The sequence below is a fragment of the Ambystoma mexicanum genome, chromosome 10 (genome assembly GCF_040938575.1).
Source record: "Ambystoma mexicanum isolate Mex_15411 chromosome 10, UKY_AmexF1_1, whole genome shotgun sequence".
Taxonomy (NCBI): Eukaryota; Metazoa; Chordata; class Amphibia; order Caudata; family Ambystomatidae; genus Ambystoma; species Ambystoma mexicanum.
In genome coordinates this window covers 1,028,165,040-1,028,188,264 of record NC_090932.1, presented here as the reverse complement: position 1 = coordinate 1,028,188,264, position 23,225 = coordinate 1,028,165,040, and the positions used below count along the sequence as shown (strand labels likewise).

The 23,225-nt window shown below is 43.1% G+C and overlaps 1 protein-coding gene across 1 annotated transcript in view; it reads left to right on the top strand.

The window, feature by feature from the left end:
- Positions 1-23,225, top strand: part of LOC138491958 (cytochrome P450 2J2-like) — a 192,042-nt gene that overhangs the window by 148,119 nt on the left and 20,698 nt on the right. The window lies entirely within an intron of this gene.

Sequence of the window (23,225 nt, the reverse complement as noted above, 5' to 3'; positions counted from 1 at the left end):
AGGCTTGCCTCGCCTGGCTTGACATTCATACAGTTCAACAGCATTTAGTTCACTCAGGCTTCCCTCACCTGGTTTGGCATCAAGTTCTCTCAAAAGCACAGTTTCCTCAAAAATACTTGGCAATGGGGTTCTCTTCCCCACTAGTTCAATATTTGTTTCACCCTGGGGCTCTCTTCCCCAACAGTTCAACAATTGTCCAATTGTGTTCGTGATAGAGACCTTCGAAAACGTACAGTATTCGCCAGCCCTGTGTGGGACCACACTGTCAGTCAGGCTTTTTCACAATTGTGCTCCTGGCACCTCTTCACTCCACAGTTCAGTAACAGAGACTTTCGTGAACGCACAGTATCTTTGTCGGCCCTGTGCGGTAACACTCGACTACTAAGGCATTCTCCACAGTTTATACTTCTTGCATTAGTTCAACATTCGATTTGGTTGTGCCCCGAGCACTGTACACAGTTCATGCTCTTTATTTTCAATGGTTGTGCCCCCGATACTATACACAGTTCATGCTCCTTATCTTCAATATTATACTTGGTTGTGCCCCCGCACCACACATAGTTCACATCTCTTTGTGGGTCCCCAACCCTTCTCTTAATTCTTGTTGTGGGTCCCCAATGCTCTTCTCAGTTCTCATTACGGGTCCCAGACCCCCTACGATGAGTTCACAAATATCACAATTCTTATTCCTCTTTCGCTCGTGCTTCAAGCCTTTTTACTGCTTTCTGTCCTTTAGTAAAGCTGCTTCCGTAATTCATAATTCTCAAAATGTCTCTCTTTACTCATATACTCATTTTTCATGCCTCTAAACCAAAAAGAGCCCCGGTCTGTGGGCAAAGCAGAGTGCAAAATTGAGCATTGAAAAGTCTTTAAAGATTGAATCAGATGGGAGAAAGCACCAGTGCAAAACGCTGAAGTCAAACAGTGCATCATGACGCACGCTCCTTGTTTGGTCACTTCAGCTGAAGACTAGCGTAGCACACACTGATTGTTGGTATGTAGGGTATCATAGCTATTTGTGTTCCTCTTTTTCTTTGTCTGTGTTTGAGGAAAAAATCTCTAATGCAGAGAAGTGCTGTTTCTGGCAAGAGACTGTGTGTGGTACTGTGTCTCTGAGTATCTATGAATAGATGCTTGATAGTTGTCTACACATGTCTTATACAGTTTTCAGAACTATCGGCTACAGAGTGCATCCTAGAGGAGGAGCACAACGTAGAGTACTGGATGAGGATGCAAAAATGCACTGCCACAGTGCGAAGTGCAGCAAATTGCGAAGAAGTGCAGTTTCCGGTAGTTTTAGTCCATGAGAAGAGTGGTGATCTATTTTTCCAAATATCTGTTTGCCCTCTACCCAAAGAGTGAGAGATTCATTAATAACCGTCTCTTTACTATTATCCCTGGTTGAACCCCATCTTTAAGCTTGGTCTGTGGAAAGGAGTGACGTGGAATAGACCTGGGATGACCAGGGATGTCTTGTGCACCTGACTTCTCTGCAACTGTCTTGCTGCTAGGCCGTCTGCTGAGTTTGTTGTGCATTGTGCAGTTTCTCAGTGCTTTGCAGTTTCTCTGTCTCTCTCTCCCTTTCCATCTCTCTGCTCCTTCCCTCTGTGGTGTTCTCCATCTCTCCTATTTACTCTGTCTGCTCCTCTATCACCTATCCTACCTCTCTCTCGATGCTTGGAAACAAAAAGTTCAATAAGGATCAACTGGTCTCCAATCCACTCCTGCCCATCACTGACACCTATGTCAATGCTTCTTCCAGGCAGACTGTCGCAGACATCCTCTTTGTTGCTCCCTCTCCGGACCTATGGACTACCCACATGGTCTGTGTGCTCTCCCCTTTCTCTTCGTCGCCCATTAATGGTGGTACCAGATGGGAAGTACTCCTGGCAGGCTTCTCATCCTAGGTGCATCATTAATGTCTATCAGAATGGCACTGTCATGATGCAGGGCTCTCAACCCAACCTCCTCTTCTTAATAGGCGCCTTCCATCTCTTATCAACTTCCTCCCTTCTCCTGCCACTCCTCCATCTGCCAACCCTCTTACCCCTTCTCCACCACCAACTGGCGTCCCACATCCCTGTACCCCTCCTCGGAAGACCTTCGAAGGTGGCAACCAGGTTCATCTAGCTACCCTCAACTCTCGCTCTGCTGTTAAACACTCCTCTGATATATGTCCCCTTCTTGAAGACTTTGACCATGACGTTCTCACTCTCACTGAGATGTGGTTCACTGCCTGCTCTGTCACTACTTTTGACACACTCCTCCCTGAGGGCTACAAGATCCTCTCTAAGCCCAGGCCCAACTGTCGAGGAGACGGAGGGCCTTGATCTTTCCTGAATGGGTCCCTGCTACTATCAATCCCACTCAGAACTACTCTTCCCTCAAATGCCTCATCTGCAGGCTTGGTGTCTCTCCAAACCTCTTGTTGACTCTCGCCACCATCTACAGGACCTCCTGGCCCGGTCTACCACTTCCTCTTGGAGTGGTCGGACCTCACCTCTTCTCTCCTTGCCTCCACCTCCAAGCTTCTCCTCCTCTGGGATTTCACTATTCACCTTGATTGTCCTGATTCAGCCTCTGGACTCTACTGCAGCCTCTTTGACTAGCTTTCCCTCAATATTCATCGCTCCGTTCCGACACACTCAGCCGGACATACCTTGTATGTTCTCATCTCAGCAGACATCCCCATCTCCAACCCTCTCACCACACTTCCCTCCTGGTATGACCATGCTCTCCTGTCCTCTCACCTGGATCTTTTAGGTCCCCCAGCTAAGCCTCTGCCTGAACTGCCAGTCTCCTCAGACATTTGACAGATGAATCGAGTGTCAGTTGCAGCTTTTGCCGCAACTTCCATTTCCCCTCCCATTCCTGCCACAGACTCCCACACTGACTCTGCCCTTGCTAAACTTCACCTCTCTCTCACCAACACCCTGGACATTCTTGCCCCTGTATTGAGGATCCGCATGAAGCCTGCCTCCAAGGGCAATACTTGGTATGACTCCGACATAGCATCTCTGAAACGCAAGTGCAGAGTTGCTAAGCGGAATGGCGGGCACCAGGCCCATCGTCTGACAGACTGGCCTGCCGCCTGCTCCAAAGGCAATACAGACTCTCCAGCCATTCGAAGAAGAGGGCCCATATCCAAGCCTGCATCTCTGGAACCATTAACAACACGGGCAAACTGTTTAAAATCTGCAAGGCGCTCGCCAATCCCACTGCAGTCTTCACTTCTCCCCTGCCATCCCTGAACCTCTGTACTTCACTTCACCTCCCACTTCTTAACCAAAACTCAGGACATCCTGTCCTCACTCTCCTCTGCTCCCCTCCCTCCCTTTACAGCTCTCAGACCTCCCTTGGCCCTCCTCTTCCCTTTACTCCTACTCTCCTCTTTTTCGCCCATAGCACCAGATGAGGTCTCCAGACAAGTTCTCTCTATGAAAGTCTCCTCCAAACAGGCGCTCTAATGCTCATCCAGAACTATCAAGGACAACATTGCCTCCCTTTGCGCCAGCATTGGCCGATTTCTGTAATCACTTTGCCACTGGCTCCTTCTCGCTACCCCTCAAGCACTCCCTTGTGAATACTCTCCTCAAAAAACCCTCTGCCGACCCCTCCTGCCCAGCTAACTACCGACCTATCTCCATTCCCCCCTGCCTGGACAAGCTGGTCATCTCCCAACTGATCCAACATACTGAATCTGTTGGTTGTCTCCATGACCACCGTTCTGTCTTCAGATCAGTCAGAAGCACGGAAACTACTCTACTGAACACCCGTGGAGACTTGCTCTCAAAGTTTTATTCCAACTCTCCATCCGTTCTTATCCTTCTGGATCTTTCCTCTGCCTTCGACGTGGTCAATCATGCCACCCTGACAAATTGGCTCCATGACACCCTTGGTATCACAGTTCTGGCACTGGACTGGTTGACCTCATTCCTCTCCGAATTACCTTCCCAGGTTCAACTGGGCCATTTTCTCTCCCCTATCACACTCTCCACCTGCAGCATCCCTCAAGGCTCTATCCTCTTGATGTGGCTCTTCAGCATCTACCTGGCCTCTCTGGCCCACCTAATCTCCTCCTTCTCTCCTCACTTGCAGTGTTATGCAGCCGACATGCAGCTTTCCTTTAAGCTTCCCTCTACTGCCTCCTCATCCTCCTCTCTCATCCCTGACTGTCTGGTTGGTATTCAGGCATGGTGTGCAGTCAAGGATTCATACCTTAATGCCAGTAAGACTCAGATCCTTCTCATTGGGACCCCAGCTTCCTCCTTTCCTCTACCCACTGGCCACCCTCCCCTCACCCTCTTGTGAAGCAAAATACCTTGGTGTCATCTTTGACCCCTCTCTCTATTTCTCTCCTCACGTCGCGGGCCAGGTCATGAATGCCCACTATCAGCTGCACCTCCTCAGAGGCATTCTCTCTTGCACCTTCCCCCAGCAACTCAATGTCTCCAGAGCTCTGGTCCTCTCTAGACTGCACTACTGCAGCAGCCTCTTCCTCAATCTTCCTTTATCCTCCCTTCGCTCCTTCAACTAATTCAGAACAGGAGTGCAAGACTTATCCTTGACCTCAAGCCCAGGGACCGCATCTCTCCAGCCTTAAAATCTCTCCACTGGCTCCCGGCCCTTGCTAGGATCAAGTTCAAGACCCTCTGCATCATCCACAAAGCTGTTTGGGGCCTGGGACCCGCTACATCCAACTCGCTCTCACTAAATACCTCCCTGCTATATCCCTTTGGTCTTCTAGCACCAACTCTCAGCAGATCAGACGCTTCTCTAAGCAGAGAGTGGGGGGGGGGGTAGATCTCTCTCCCCCGAACAATGGTTCAAAGAAATTCTTGAGGACCTTAAAATGGGCATTATCCCAGCAAGGAGCAAGGGAGGTCACCTCTCAGGCTAAACGATCTAAAAAAACCACACCATCTAAAAAGAAATACAAAAGCAGCATCCAAGAACAAACTAAAAACAGATGAGCAAAACAAGGAAATAGTCTGAATGTTTCAGGAAATAGGAAAAAATTCCAATCAAGATGATGACGCCAATTGGGGTTCTGTCTCATCTGAATTCAGAGAGACCATAGCTGTCACGAAGGGCTGCTGTGATATGGCGGAGTCAGTAGAGTCTGAGGGAGTCTGAGTGGAGGTTGCCCTGTCCCGTTGGAGTGAGAAACTTTTTCTGCTGTTTCCAGTCGTTTTGCCATTATCATCATTTGGAAGGAGGAGCTGCACTACAAAACACCATCTGACCCGCGGAGCGGCATGTTGTCAGTAGAGTCTGAGAGAGTTCGAGGGAAGGCAGTGGGGAGGCCCTCGAACTACGGACCCACAGAGCTACGGAGAGAATGGTAGCTTCAACTGGTCCACGCACACGTCAGCATGCCAAAACCCTTTCAATGTCGGATCAACCCAATCTCCCATTCTAGCTGCACATACCGCACCCTCACGCTCCCACTGTAAACAGCCACGGCCAAAACTGGTGTCGACCTGGGACCTACATCTACACCAGATCACCTTCTGATCCTTCGGGTGAGTACTATTGCCATGGTTGTTAATAATGCAAATGTTGACTCTGCTGAGATGGGGTCCCAAGGGTAGGGTATAAGCATTGCCGAAGCGCAGACGATGGAGGAATCTCCCACCCTGGTTGCTCATGGAAATATCAGCAAAGCAGTGCGTCATAACCTGAGCCCCTCAATGAGTATCCATACATTCACACCTTACAGAAAAAAGAGCTATATCAGTCTCCCCAACTATCATCGCGTTTAACTTCGAGATCTCTCAGTCGGGGAAAGACCCCTTCCTTAGCTTTACATGGAAACCATGTCAGAAAAGTATGTATGGCTACTAAGGTGTTTATCGGCATAAATGACCTGCTGCAAATGGAGACTCTGTATAATACGACAAATTTAGAAATCCATCAGCAAATCCACTTACTAAGTCGATTGTCCCCTGGGGCAGTTCACTTGTACACAACTCCTGTGAATGGCAATAATAAATGGTCAAATGACTACAATGTATCTCACTGCTGGCAATCTGGACCTTATAAACATGAGGATGACGGCAATTTATACAACACTACCTCCACACCTCAATCGATCCAAAAATCCAAAGCAATAATGGCAATAATGCAATAATGGCCAAACTAGCTTGGCAAGTTAAATATGAAAAATGCAAAACAAAGCAAGTTATAGTAGAACCATCGATTGGAATCAACTACAAATGATTAGAACATTTAAGGAAATATTGGGAATAATAAATACACCAAACCCGCCCTTGGAATTAACACCTATGACCTTAGTGCCACCCCGACAAGTGAACTTGAATAAAAGGGGCGAAATAAAATCACGACAATTCATCATGGGCGCTGCTCCGCTATTAAAGGAAGAAATAGCCAGGTCCCCACAGCATGAAGCTGAACAGGAATCAGGAAGCGAAAATCAGCACACCACGGGGGAAAAATGTAAATGTTCCCATCACAATGACCAACCGCAACAAACCATCCCAACCTCTATGGTTGAGTTGCAAAACATCATGGTAGCTTCCTCAAGGAATGCTCTGATTCCGTTTCTTAAGCTATATGAAACAACTGCTGAAACTATGAGAGACTAGGCTACATGTTTGGCGATGATTCATTCGAAGCAAGTATTGTTGGAAACATTCATGGCCAAAATTGAATCAAAACTTGAAATAGAGTCGGAAAGATCTAATCAATGGCAACAGAGGCTTTTTGATATTGCAAGAAGCGATAGAATGGATAAGGTACAAATAACTGCGACAATGCTGGACATTCTATCAGATAAGCAAAGGGAGAATACCACGGCTGGAGAAATTGCATCAGGTAGATATCGGCATCCACAATCTACAGAATATCACTCTAAAGAGCCCCGAAACGGCAAGATTATTACAAGAGGCTTAACATCTTTGCAACTCATGGAGAAACAAGCCGAAGTCTATCGGAATGAGTCAAGTGAGGAACTAATAATTATGGAAAAAGGAGGCACAGGAGATATTACCCTAAATCCAAGACAGAAATTATCTATACAAAAGTTGCCGCCCAATGTTATAGAAACAGGCAAAAAGCAGCAACAACCTGAAACCTCAGCTAAACCAGGGAAACAAAGTCCACAAATTAACATAGCACCCTAACCGTCTAATCTACAAGAGATGGAAACAAATAAGGGCCCTTCTGAAAAAGACAAAGAATGCCAAAAGAGGATCTAGAGCATTCTTAAGAAATCTATCAATGCCAATAAAACCAAGTCCTGGTCAATTTGTGGAAAAATCAATATCACAAAGCAATGCAATGATGGATAAGCAAAATAATATAAAGCCTAAGAAACAATTGACTATTCCAACAGTAGCAGAGCAAGGTGAACTTGATCTCCTCTTAAGCTTGTCTGTTTATTACCATATGACAATTCAGTCTACGACCAACAAAGATATACTTGGTGAGAATCACTCCTTAATCATCATTGATGAATATGAAGAAGGACAGAGTCACAGTGATGAATATGACAATCTCTCATGTGAAAACATCTCAGAGGGCGAGCTATCGTCGCTAGAGTTAGACTACAGTACAATATCTGAAGAATCCTTCCAAAATCAATTGTCAATAGGACATAAAAATGGAAATGATGAGCAGACACAGAACATCTCAAAAACTCAGGTGACAATTCATTTCAGCAACCGATATTTGTGGACCTTAAACCTAAGACATATCCACCTATGATAACTATAGAACGAATCGATTTAAGAGAAGATGGCGTGGTATTGAACAGAACAAATATTCTGATACTGTTTCAAGTGATACCACGGCTAAAGAATATAACTTCAGAAAACATTCAACTGGTTGATTTCTGTCGCAAAGGGAAAACTGACCATGTAAGAATTCATTTTACAACAATGCAAATCCTAATGATGGTAATGCACAGAGATTGGCTAAACTAGGCTTCCGATGTTGTAATGATAACAGTGGCGAAACTAACACCTTACTTAATACACATGAAGACAAACAAGAAAGAAGATATGAAAATCCTAATAAAACAACGTATAGAATGCAATATGAGAGAAAATACCGGGGAATCAATGGAAACTGAAGAGACCGTGACTCGATTGCCTAGCAGGCAAGCAAATGGAACAAATAAAAATGAGAATCTGAACCAACCATACCGACCGATCAGGCGAGAATTTGACCAATTTGAAATACAAAACTATGAGAGAAAATATCGGGAATCCATGGAAATTGAAGAGACCTCGATCCAACCACCTAGCAGGCAAGCAAAAAGAACAAATAAAGATAAGATCCTGAACCAATCCCAGTGGCCAATTAGGCGAGAATTTGACCAATCTGAAATACATATTTCCTCCACTTTGTAACAATTAGTTAACAAACAGACCCCAAGTACATCCATATGTTCTTGGAATACTAGGGGTTCAGGGCACCTTTTAAACGATGGAAGTAGCGATTTGTTGGATCATCAAATAATCTGCCTCCAACAAAAGGGGCTCTATAACACTCCAATATGCAATCGATATACAGTTTGTATAAATCCAGCAATTAAGCAAGATAGAGGTCACTCTGCATCAGGATTACTGACACTAGTCAAATCAAACGGTGTATTAGAAATCAAGCACTCGACAAATCCCAATTCTTGGACCCAAATTTTGATCACAGAATATAAATCACAAATTGGGAAAAACAGGATTTTACATAAGAAATTGTGAATATTAAACCTTTATTGGAACCATATGGCAATAAACTCTGACAGCTTTATGGATACAGTCTTGTCCGCCATCGATGAAATGCATGTGGAACATCAGAAAATAGATATTATCGTATGCAGCGATCTTAATATCCATCTGTTTACGCAAGACCGTACCAAAATTGACTTGACAAAACTATCCCCAATAGCCCGAATACGGTGCAAAGAAATGGCAATAAGGCAGATGATATTAGCCAATGATCATGGAACAGGAGACACCCCACCGAGAACAACTTGGATGAGAGGAAAGTCATCTGCGTTTTTGGACTACATCAATACCTCTGAGATGATAACTGAAACCATCATAAAATTCCCAAATACTCTATGTGCGAATAGTGATCATAACAGAACAAAATACTAATGGTGAATCCTTGAGTTTTTGGATGCATGCGTCTGCACAATATACGCCGGGAAGTGGCAGAACAAGTAGCGCTGGATATATTTCACTGTTTTCTACCCCGTCTCACTAGATGGTCACTCGTACGTGGGATTGATTATGTCACTACCTTTGAGCCCTACATGGAAACGGGACAGCTTAGACTCCCTAACGACATCAGTCTCCTTGGTTTGGTGTGCATAGAGAGATACACGTGTGAAATAGTGGATGACGAGTGGCAGTCCTGCAGTGCTGTGTGGGAGAGTCTTTCTCCTCTTTCTGTTGCTGGACTATTGTGGGAGGTCCTGCTTAAAATCACCATCCACCCGCGGAGCGGACGCGGAGTGGACGACGAGTGGCAGTCCTGCAGTGCTGTGCGGGAGAGTCTTTCTCCTCTTTCTGTTGCTGGACTATTGTGGGAGGTCCTGCTTAAAATCATCATCCACCCGCGGAGCGGACGCGGAGTGGAGACGAGTGGCAGTCCTGCAGTCATGACTGTCAGGGCTGCAAGAGCAAACAGAAAAATTGAGCTAAATGAATCCCCCCGAGAAGAAGACGAAGGTCGGTGCTTGAGAAGTACGAAAATGATACAAAAACAACAGGGAATTACCCTTAAGAGTCAGGAGGGAATACTGACATGTAGTCCCAAGATAAACGAAAATGGCAGACTCAGTGAACGTGGTCTGCCAGAGAAGGGAGGCCAACAGACTTTACATCAGATTTTGGCACCGCAGTCGGAACAAACTGTACAAACAGAACAAACAGAATCTACAAAATCGTCACAGACTTCATCATGGGCACGCACACTAAACGAAATGAAAAAACTACAACCGCAGTCATCGCGATCATCGCAATTGTTACCTGAGCCTGATCCCGATCCCATCTTGGAGCCGGTCCCGGTCCTGGTTGACCTGGTTTACCTGCGCGGGGATCCCTCGGCTTGGATGCCGGGGGCGCATGGAGTCGGTCCCCCGTCCATGAGTGGGGAGGGGAGCAACCAGGGAGGCGGGTAAGGTGGGGAGGTTGTGGAGTCTTTGCAGAGCGCACCACCCGGCGAGCCGAGCCGAATCCCTCCCAGTGCGGCCCAACAGGGTGAGCCGCGCCGCATGGCGGAGTCTCTCGGAGGAGGTCCCCCGTCCGTGTCGGGTGCTGGGGGGGAGGGCAGGAGTTGCTCGAGGGGTGAGACGGCATCCGTGGAGGACGTGGAGGAGCGGGTCCCTGGGGATGAGATTCGGACGGCGGGAGCCGTGTGGCAGCTGGCCACGCCCCGGTCTCCGCCTCCGGAGTTGACGTCGGCCCGGGTCCAAGTGGTGGCGGTGATCCACGTGGAGGCGGAGGGCAGCATAGACGATAAGGACGATCAAACTGACACGGAAGCAGTTCTCGTGGCCAGTAAAGTCAGCAAAACGCCCAATTACAAAAAAAGGCAAAGACAAATGGTTAAAATTACCACCAAAAGTAAAAATGGTGGTAAACATTTCAACAAAAAAAGGCCAACAACAAATGAAGAAAATTCAGTGACAAACTATTTTACGTCTCGAGTAAACACAAAAGCAGTTAATAGACAACATCATATAGAACTATCGGATATGGAGATTCTCGATGCTCTAAATGAATGCTTACCCCCTTCTAAACTACGAAGACTAGATTGTAAAAACAGTGAAAAGCAAAGTGCCAGGGATGTTTCACCACTGGAGGAGAAAGATGGGTCGTTGAACCAACTAGAAAAAGGAGTAAGGGAAGAGCCGGAGACATCCAAGTCACCACTCCTCCTAACGACTTCACAAGAAACGGCGACGCCTAATGGCGATTTGCATCCCCAAACCGACACAGAAAAGAGAAAAGAGGGGGAGAAACTGGATAATTCGATTGCCAGGGAGCAGGAAAAATCAATAATCCAACTGGAAATAGAAAGTCCATATGAAAAATCAGACACCGGGGATGAAGTAGAAGTCTCTGGTGGCACACCAACAGGGACGGACAAGTCAAATGAAACATCGCTCGAAGGAGATACCACATCATCTTCACAGCCTGATAAAGGAGGTATGTTTGAACCAGATTACGTAACACCTACTAAACCATTTCAGGAGCCCGATTCGAAACTAATCGATGGGACTAGACGGGAACGACATCTGAGCAAGATGGAGGAAAATATATATTCAGTAGACCTACCAACCCCGTCCAACTTGACAATACATTTGTCAACTTGACGAAACATTTGCAGCACCATCATCAAAACCCGTGGGGCCATGAACCACTTAGCCCCCGACTGGATATGACGGGGAACCGAAGGTGCTCACTGGACATAGCTGGACCGTTAAAAAATCAGGGGGGAAATATGACAACAATTATAACTGATGCCCCAACAAGGAGATCCTCAATGCAACAACACTCATCGAGTCCAGCGGAACATTTAAACAAAAACATTGATCTACTCTCCATTATGTCATCGGTAAACATAGCACTCTCTCCATTTATGAAGCTCTATGAAGCCATCGCTGACTCATTGAAGGACCACACCAGTATTCAAGCAATGATGTATAGCAAAGTCATCTTTTTAGAAGCCTACATCATGGCCTTAGAAGCAAGAAAAACAAACAACCGAGAAGCGAACCAAGACTCATCAGTTACACCTAAACAAGCATGCCGGAAAGGTGAGGCTCAGACAGTAGCAAGAAAAACTATAGAGACTCAAACAATTACCATGATAGATTTAACAGCGAGTAAATCATTAGTAGAAGATGCTACCAAAGTAGCAGAGACGAACACCCAACCAGGCCATCCAGACACTATACTGAATTCAAATAAACCAGAAATTATAATTGAAGTACCAGGAGGAAAATTTCAAGGGCGAAAAACCGTCCAAAAAAAACGGGAATAAAGACACTGTCACCTAGGCTGGCCAAGCCTGGTACTCAATCAGTAGAAACGATTTTTCAAGTTTTTAAGCGGCCAGTAAACCACAAAGACAAAGTATGTCTTGGGGAGAGATCAGATTCAAATATAGAACACAGGAAAAGACAAGAAAGCTCGGAAACGAACAAGACACCATCACCTACGACGACTAATGATTTTCTGGCAAACGAGGAATTGATGAACCTGAGTCAATATGTGTCGGAAGACTCTACATCAGGCATGAGCCCAAAGAAAACTTCTAATATTTTGAAACCACAATCTGCCAGCAAAACAAATAAAGCAGATAACAACATACAGGTAAATTCACAAAGAAATGAACAACGCCAAAAACAAAAAATGGTAAAGATCAGCAGTCAAAACAAAAAAGAAACCCAGGTAACTGAAACTTTGAGACAACATTTTTTAAAACAAATGATGGAAAAAAAAAAGGAGAGAGAAAGGGGTAGATCAAGAACACCGGAAAATCGGAGTAGCAGAAACTTAGAGAAGGTAGTTCATTATTCCCATGCAAGATCAGAGGCCCGTGAGGGTGAACGTTCCAACCGGATACAGCGTGATGACTTTCAGTATCACCAAGATGAGCAAGAGAGTAAAAGTAAAAGCTAAAGAGGGCATACACATGGCAAATGTGGAGAAAATGAAAAGACCTCTGTGAATTCATCAAGGGTCTCAGGGGAAATGAGTTCGCAGTACAGAGCTAGGACCAAATGGTCTAATCAAAAATCAAGGAAATGGGATCAAGCGAAATGGCAGATTAAATTAACTCAAGTGGAAGAAAATGAGGACAAGGTAATACTAAATAGAAATTCGGTGTTAAAATTGTTCAAACACATCCGAAACTTAAAATATATCAAATCAGAAGAGTTACTTGTGGTAGAGCCAAGCATTAGAAACACCAAGGCCAGAACTTACTTGCATATAGCGTCAACGAAGCTAAAAAACAACTTCCTTGAAAATAAAAGAGAATTAGAAAATATGGGATACGACCTAAGAGTGTATCCGGTGACGCAGATAGGGCAGAACCACGAAAGTAAAGAAAGGAAGAGGAAAGAATCTCCGGACATAAAGTCGAATAAACAGCGGAATTTCAATTTTCAAACAAAGAAAAGTCATACAAGTCCCGGAGTAAAGGAAAAGACGCGAGTAATGCAAAAGCGAGAAGGGCAAAAGCCATTGAGCCCGAAGGAAACCATCCACCACGGAAGAAGTGAGAGAGAAGATAAGAGACAAATTTATAGTGTCAGGGAAACATCCTCTCAAAAGGACCAAAATCAGGAACAAAAACAAGAAGATACAAGAAAGACCCATAGAGTTAGGAAAACAACAGCCCAAAAGGAACAAAATCAGGAACAACAACAAAACAAAACCGAGAGCGAACTTCCACCAAAATGTGTCCCAATGAAAGGAATATGGTCCTGGTTGCCAAAAGCGTTAACAGAAAAGAAGCAAAAATAGCAGTTTATTGGAGACGAGCACATTCAACGAGGAAAATGTAAGTTAGGACAACAGAAGCAGTCCATAAAAATGTGCTCGTGGAACACGAGAGGACATCTTCATCTCCTATCTGCAAGTGACATGATTTTGGGAGCATATGACCTAATATGCCTTCAGGAGACCTGGTTGTGTGATCCACCCTCCATGAGGGGATTTGATTTAATCCTGGCACCCGCTAAGCAGGGTCGTTTGGGAAGACCATCTTCAGGGCTTCTGATTGCCTGTAAAAATGGATGCGGGATCAGACTAGAAGAGACTTTGATCAGTAACCTTGCTATATTGATGGTGAAAGCCTCATGGACCCGCAAGACAAATAACAAGGAGGGTTATGGGAAAACACCATTAATAATAGCAAACGTCTATTGGAATCCAGCGGCCACAGAAACAACTACCTTCCTGGAAAAAGTTGAAGAAGCAATGGATGAAGCCTTGGCAGGTCACTTAGTAAAACACTTCTTGCTTGATCTGTGGGGACTTAAATGCAATCTGCTCGGCATTCCCAGGGCCTGGAAATAGACAAGTAAATAGATCACCGGGAGAACAGCGTGGAGAACTATGGACCCGTCTGATGGAATCGAGAAATTTACACAATTTACATGAAGCCTTCCCAGACCCAAAGCATCTGCCATCATGGGAAAGAAACAATTCAAAGGCAACAATAGACCACATGTTTGTTACAGAACCGATTTTGGCCATAACGAAAGATTTTGGAATAATTAGAACAAGTGCCAGTGACCATAATCCGCTCTCAACCACTTGGGGGGCATCAAGCCCCTCGAACGACCATATGGAAGCCAACATTGTAATCAATGGACAAGGAAATCGTCTAAAACTATCAAAGGAGCACATTGTGGAAATAGAGAACAGATTTAATTCCATGACGGAGATAGCGGATGCGAATAAAACTTACTATATCCCGCTTCTAACGAAGTACAAAAAAACTGCATTTGTAAAAAAGTTTGGCGGAAATCCACCAAAACATGTGTTCAATAAATCTCTGGTGGAGAAACTCTGTATCCTTCGAAAAATTCAACGTAGAGCAAAAACAAAAGATACACCTGCGACAAACGAAGAAGCAGTGGCGGCAGCAAAACACTACAAATCCTGGGTAAGAGGACACAGGTTAAAACTCTATCAACAAGACTCAGAAAACATCTTAAAAATTATAGGTGGGAGAAACACAAGGGAATCTTGGAGCACTTTGAGAGCCACGACGGATGTACAAGAAAAATCCTTAATAAGTGAGGTTGGTGAAGTTACATGGGTAAAACACTTCGAAACAATGTATTTGGCTCCAACGAAACCCACTACCAAACATTTTGGATGTGAGCCTGGCCCATGGCTAAAAGTGGATGATCGTGAGGAGATCCGACTAAAGATCTTAAGTTTAAAGAACTCAAGAGCCCCAGGGCCCGATGGGGTCACTAACGTGGATTTAAAAACAAACCCTGAAGAGTGGGCAAGTTTACTGAGTGAAATCTTCAGAAAATGCTCGGATTTGAGAACCATACCGCCGTCCTGGAAATCAGCAACAGTGGTACCAATTTTCAAAAAAGGTGATAAAAAGGACCCAGCGAATTATAGACCAATCGCGTTGCTTGATGTCATAGGGAAAGTGTTTGGATCAATGTTGTTAGATCACTTTAAGCTATGGGCAGCAAACGCTCCATGCGAAGACCCGTTTCAAACGGGATTTAAGAAAAATATGGGTACGACGGCCAACATTCTACTTCTTTCCGTGCTGAAAAACAAAGTCCTGGAATGTGGTCCAAACATTTTTGTTGCATTCATCGACCTGACCCAGGCTTTTGACCGCATAGACAGGTCCAGGCTCTGGTCAAAACTGGAGGCGTGGGATTGTCCAGCTACCCTGCTAAATCCAATTAAGGCACTGTACACAGACACCAACATGCGGATCCGTTTGGACCAAAACGGATTACTATCAAACCCGATATCAACAGCAAGAGGTGTGAAACAGGGGTGTCCATTGGCCTTGTTCTTGGCATTCATTGGCGACATAAATAGCTCAGATACAGCAACACGATCTTTTCCACCAAAACTCTGCAAAACGCCTATAACGAGGCTCCTTTATGCGGACGACTCGTGGGATTACAGAGACAAATGGCAAGTTTGCAGAGTTATATGCAAGAAAATATGCTGGAAATTAACGTTAAAAAAACAAAACTGCTGAGATTCGAGACGTCGACCAGAAAAAGAAAAGGAACATGCTTAAATCTTGAGGGCAAGCCGATTGAAACAGTCTTTGACTTCAAATATCTAGGAGTCACATTAGACAGCACAAAACAAGATAAAGCTATGCAAACATCATTAATAGCGAAAGTAAATAAAATGGCAGCCCAAGCCAGGGCCATAGATAGAAAGTTTGGCAGATACTCGCTGATGCCAGTGCGAGAATTTTATAAGAAAAAGGTGATGCCAACACTATCATATGGAGGTGACGCCATGATAAACTTGCCATTGGATATCTGGACCAAAATGGAGGCAAAGTTTTGGAGGAAAGTCCTCACGTTGCCGAACTCAACACCTGGTTCTTCAATTCGTAAAGAGCTTAGTTTGCCGTCCCTTAAAAGCTCCGTGGAACAGGCGAAATTGATGCTTTACAGGAAATGCCGGATTGCGGAGCCTCCATCAATTTATAATTTGATAAATCAGGAAATTGAACGAGTAACTACCTGAAGCCTAATGAAATGGAAAAAAGATAACATCTGAGTGTTGGAACAAATACAGGAGAACGAAGATTCACTAATCACCAATCCGAAAAAAGTCCTCAAAAAATTATGAGAATATGATTGGATAGTCACTTTGGAAATCGCAGGAAAAAATAAATTAACTACACACCTGCCGCCAAATGTTAAAAGATTAAACGAATTACAGGAATATATCAAAAAATTCCCTTGCAGGGAGGGGAGAGACATGTTGTTACGTGCTCGCCTCAACCTTCTGCCTACAAACGAGATCTTGGCAATAAGAGGCAAAGCCGCATCAAACTTTTGTCGTTTTTGCAATGCGCAAGAAATAGAGTCGATACGACATTTACTTCTAAAATGTGCCGCAAACCAACAAGTAAGAAGTCGTTATTTAAGACACATTTTTTCGGACTTTATTATAGCTGATGAAGATACTTGTTGGGCTCGCTTAATGGGAGGAGACAAGACAAAATGGCAGATAGCTACGTACAAAATATTGGAATCAGTAAATCTGCCACGGACATAGCCCGCGACAAGGGCACATTTTAGTGAGACCATCCGTTTTATGTGAATTTTATGACAAAATGTCATTTTGTAAAAATCTTTTTGATTAAATACAAATAAAAATTTAAAAAAATAAAATAAAATAGCAGTCAATTGGCAGACAACTATAGCTGATTCAACAAAACTACAATTACCGACACTGCTGTATTACAAGGATTTTTTTAAAACAAACAATGAATTAGAAGGTTGGCACAATGGGTTGAAACAATCATTTAAAACATGTAATCCAAGCTTATGGAGCTTTATTAAACCATTGAAAAGGCTATACGGACACCAAGAAATGCAAATTGCTCGAGTTATCCCACACGAAAAAACGCAAACACAACAGAAAAACAGAAAAAATATCATGATAGCCAACAGACACTAAAAGAATGTGTTTTATCATTTGAAAAACAAGAAAACATGATATACCTGAACAGTATAACTTTCAACATAAAGTGTTAAATACTTGAAAACTTGGACTTACCACAGCAAACTGGAAAACTGGAAATGACACGAATCCGGCAAGAAATACACATCCACCAAGAAATCCAGAAATCCAAGGGAAAAAACCATAAGAATAAAAAGAAAATGCGGGAGGACGGGCGAATAAACCACAACAAATCCAAAAAAGCATGAATCCAAAAACTATAACAAATCACAAAAAGCATGAATCCAGCAAAAAATCTACATCCATGTTGGAGGAAAAACATAAAACATAGAAGAAAAGCATAAGCAATCCAAATAAAATTGAAAATGATCCGACGAAAAAAAATAAAAACATGAAAATAGTAACTCCAACGAAAAACGGCATTGTCTCCACAGGAAGAAATCCAAAATGGCCGAAACAGATGTCCCTCAATGCAAGTCAATGGAAAAAATTGACAAAACAGCGATACCAGATAGTCAAAAAAGATATCCACAAGAAACAAACAAGTTAACATTAGAACATTGTTATAATTATAAATGTAATGGTTTTTAAAGTTATATCAATACATTTCAAAGTTTTAACTAAATGTGTTCCATGTACAATAATTAAAAATATAATTGATTAGATATAAAAGAGTTTCAATAAAAAAAATTGTGGAAAAAGGACTTGAGAAATATTATTTTGACATATAGACTGTATACCCCTTTTAAAGATTAGGCTATGATATTTTCCCTGTTAAAGCTGATACATCTTCAGCAAGACCACTGTGTGGGACCATGCAGACATACCGTGCCTTTAAGAACGACTCACTGCTTTACAAAGAATTAGTAGCATTATGCCCTTATTGCACAGTGGGGAATAGAAAGATTACTTTTCAACGAAGTGACAATTATCTCAATGAAATCTCTCATACAGATTGGTCAAGGTTGCCAGGGTCTCTTTTGGGTTGTCTTACATCCTCTAAGAGAGTTTATTAAGAATGAGCTGAGGATAATAATCTGGAACTCCAGGGGCCATAATAGCTTACGGAATTTCAATACCATGAATGCATATATTATCTTATTGTAGGAAGCGTGGCTTCTGAAATGTCAAGTGATAGAGGTTTTTACGATGTTGGTAAAGAAAGCAACTAAAGGCAACCAAGGCCACCCTGTCGGAGGGTTTCTCTGTGCAGTTGATAATCGTTTGGGGTTTCATGTATCCCTTTTCAGAGAAACCTCTAAAAATATGATGGGCGTAAATTGTAAACAGTTAAATGGAAGGGGGCGTGTGGCCTCATTAAGAATCTATATGTCAACATTGCAAACCAAGAGCAAACCTCTCTAATGACAAAGTTATAGGGCAATTTTAACCCTGGTGCTTTTAATATGTCAAACTGCACTTGTCGAGGTGCAATGGTTTTTTAATGTGTCCCACTGTTTTTAACAATAGGCCAAACTTTGCCCTAGTGCAATTACCATGCAAACTTTGCACTTGCACCAGTGCAAGGTTTCTGTCATTTAGCGCCACAGGTGTCTACAATTTTGATAGAAATAGATACTCCAACTACATTTAAGGTGGAAACAATATTAGCCCTATTCATCACTTAGATGCAAGAAACTTTATCTAAATTCAAGTAATTTTCTTTAATTCCTTGCATCAATTTTTACAAGACAAATATATAGGTCCATGTATTCTATATGGCCTAGAACTTAAATTAATCCGCGTTGACATATGGTTAGCATGTTGGAAGGAAGACTTTGGAAATGTGCATTAAAGTAACACATTACTAAAATATCTTTCCTGCACTATATACAAATGGGGTTAGTTTTTACAAGGTCATACTGAAAAAGCCATTTTCAAGATTACTTCAGAATGGTCACTTAAATCATTAGCAGTGATATTTTAGGAGTTGGGTTGAGTTTCAAAGAAGCACTTATCCAATGGAAGAACTTGCACATGTATGCTTAAAGTATACAAGTTGTCCCTGGTTGCCACCTTCATGATTTATTATGTATTTATAAAGGGGGAAAAGTGTCTATATTGAATAACAGAATTGTCAATTCTATTTAACAGAGATGCAGTGTGATTTCAGGAAGGAGATGATAAACTTACCCTCACAAAAATTATATGAAGTTGCATTGGGTAAAGAACAAAAGGGTGATAAAAAAAAGTGTGTAATTCAAAAAGAATACTCATGCTTCTCAGAAAAAGACTTTCCACATTAGAAAGAATTGCCCCAATACGTTTATTACCGAAGGATGTGCGTATCTGCTAGCTTTGTGGGAAAAAAATGTTAAATAAACCTTAAAGCATCTTATTATATATTTTCCCTGTTTGGAAATAAAATGGATTGAAGTTCTCAGACAATTTGAATTATTCAGATTTTCTTTGTAGAGACATTTATTTGTTTTGGGGCAGACTTATGATAGGATATCAGATCTCATTAATTGTCACCCTGTTAAATTTTGCATATATATGAACACCTTTATATAACATTATGAAGTGCTCTAAGTTCATAATTATGATGGAATGGGTTATTTTGATACATTACGTGAGTAAAGTTTGTTTTCAACTGTATCACATATATAAAATTTAAAAAAAATAATCAAACGTATTAATAAATAATAGAATTAGTATTTAATCAAGGACCAAATCGACACCCGTGCTCCAGCCTTGGCCGATTTCTACAATCACTGGTTTGCCACCGGAACTTTCCCCTCCCCCTTAAGCACTCTCTTGTGCACCACCTCAGCCGATCCTTCCTCTCCGGCTAACTATCGCCCAATTTCCATCACTCCTTTCCTGGGCAAACTCTTGGAAATGCTGGCCATCTCTCAGCTTAATCTACATACTGAATCTGTTGGTTGCCTCCATGACCACCACTCTGGCTTCAGAGCTGCCAGAAGCAAGTAAACTGCTCTCCTGAATACCTGTGAAGACTTGCTCTCCAATGTTGACTCTAATCTCCCTTCTGTCCTCATTCTCCTTGATCTACCCTCTGCTTTTTATACTGTCAACCATGTCAGCCTGCTCAATCGTCTCCGGGACAACCTTGGTATTACTGATCAGGCCCTGGTCTGGTTGACCTCCTTTCTCACTGACTGACCCTCTCAGGTCCAACTGGGGTATTTCCTCTCTTCTATCTCTCTCTCTACTTGTGGTGTTTTCCAGGGGTGTAACCTCTTTCCCTGGCTCTTCAACCACTACCTGGCACCTCTTGCCCACTGCATCACTACTTTCTGCTCCAGTTTCCAAAGTTATGCGGATGACATTCAGCTCTCTTTCAGGCTCCCCACAGCCATCTCTGCTTCTTCTCTCATACAGACTGTCGCATTCAGGAATGGTGTGCCACCAATGATCTCTGCCTTAATGCCAGTAAGACTGAGATCCTCCTCATTGGGACACCCGCTCCCTCCTTTCCTCTCTCTCTCTGGCCGTCCACTCTGGGCCCTCTTCCTGCTCCTTCCTGTGAGGCTAAGAACCCTGGTGTTCTCTTCGACTCCACCGTCTCCTGTCCTCACATCTCTGATGTCTCTAAGAAGTCAAACTATCAGCTGCACCTCCTCCGAGGTATTCTTCCTTTTCTCACTTCCCCCCAGAAGCTCACTGTCTCCAGAGCTCTGGTCCTCTCTAGGCAGGACTATTGCAACAGCATCTTTCTAAATCTTCCTGCCGCTACTCTTTCACCTTTACAACTTATCCAGAACAGGATTACGAGACTTGCCCTTGGCCTCAAGCACCCACGGATCATATCTCTCCAGCTCTGAATTCTCTTCAGTGGCTCCATGTGGCTGCAAGGTTCAACTTCAAGACACTCTGCATTGTCCAAAAGGATTTCTGGGGCCTGGGACCGCTCTACCTCCAACTTTCTCTTCCAAAACATATTCATTCTCGAGCTTTCTGAGGGTCAGACGCTCAGAAAGTTGGAGTTGGATGGTCGATGAGCAGAGAGCTCGAGCAGTTCTGCAAAAGCAGAGAGTTGGGGGCAGATCTATCTCCTTGGCTGGGGCCTCCCTATGGAACAGCCTCCCTGCCTCTCTCAAACTTGAGCAGAACCACCTCCGGTTACGGAAGCAACTGAAGACCTTCCTTTTCGCTTCTGCTTTCTCTCTTCCTCTGCCCTGCTGATACACCTGACTGCTCTGCGTACTTGTCACCCTCTGAACTCAGGCCCAGGCTCCTACATGTCCAGTTGCCCTTGCACTGCCTCCGGATGCTCCAGCACTTGAGGGTCTGTATCTGTAACCCTACAGTCCCTTTTCTCTGCACTTATGAGCCACCAACCTCTTGCTGCACTTGTGAGTTAACAGAACTTCTCCCTTGCTCTCCCCCCCTGGCACTTCTCCCCTTTCCTCTTTCCTGCACCTGCATGATCAGAATGACAAAAGGCCTATTATGAGCGTTATTTTGACCTCCCTTGTTACCCCCTCCTTGTCTTGGCGTGCCTAGAAAAGCTTGTGTACAGGCGCATTATAAATGCCACATCATATCATATTATTTGAAACTTTTCAAAAAAACGAATGGCTTGAAGAGCTTTTTAACAAGTGACTTAATATGGTTAAACCATCGAAAGAACCTTCGCCACATCACTCAAACAAATTAAAACAATTATAAATCTATTTTATTGTAATAAAAATCATAACAGTAGTACATTTTCTAACAGTTTTTTTACCTTAAATATCTTTCGGACAAAGTACATAAGCTTGCCTAAACTCTTTGAATGTTTTTATTTAATGAGAAGCCATAAAAACAAAACATATTTGTAAAGAACAATGAAAATTACTTGATGCACAGTAAAGCATTACGTTTTTTTTAACTGGAATTAATTCACCTAGGACTAACCTCAGACACTGGATATTTAGTGATACATGAAAAGTATTTCACTGCAAATGATCTCCAATGAAAGATTTTAAAATTGGGACTGCCATTTGGGAAGGGCAGCACATGGACACGGCGCTAAATGGGTGGATATAGGGTACAGTATGGTAGTTGGCCAGCCTCCCATACGCAAAAGAGTTGGAACAGCAACTCATTAATAGTGTTTAACAGTATGTGCTTTCTCATTTAGCAAAAATATGGGTAGCCCTCGATTGAGAATGAACACGGCCCCGTAACCTGTTTATTTGGAAGGTTCCCACTCAGGAGATCTACAACCACGTTTTAGCTCACTGTACCCATCACAGAAGAGGATTATCCATTTGCATATCAGTCTGGTCTAACCCATCTGGGCAGTCGAACGTGAAAATGCTGGGCAATTTTCCTCTGAACGAGACTACCATCAGCAACCCCAGACACGTGTTTCGGCCTTGTTGGGCCTCATCACTGAGCTAAAGCTGTTCCTCTTTAAACACAGTGCGCAAGGGGTCCACATCTGTATTACCCTGGGTAAATGTTGAAATTAGTTCTGGAAATTTGTAGGCCAAAGTTTGGGGACTGGTCCACCTTTAAAAAGCATTTTCTGTAAAAGTAAATATTTGTTTAGGAATTGGATGAAACATTCAGCAAAATAATCGATGAAGCATGACTACACATTCTAACAATAGAATAACACATATGCGATTGTAAATGTAAATAAGTAAAATAACATTCTTAAATGTTTTGGTATGTTGCTCCAGCTAATTCTCCAGATTTGCTCTAGTTTTAAACCTTGTGAACCAGGTATAAGGTAGAAGGGACAGATCTGACATGTACATGGACATTTCCTGATTTCCCCTAGTGCAACTCTTTGTGAACGCAACCAAATGTGTTTTAAGTATAGCATGGACTAGGCAGAGGAGTTGGTATTCACAGGATGAAATAAACCCATCAATAAAAAGGGGCAACATTCCAGTGATTAAACGGACAAAAAAGTCTATAATATAGGATAATATAGGATTACTTTCCCTGAATTTTGTTTGACCATGCAGCCCACATTAATGCTATTGTAAACATGAAGTTTGATGGCTGAACCTGAATATAATCCATGAAATGAAACCATTTATCTTTGTTCTTGGCATTGTGTTTATGAAGGTATTC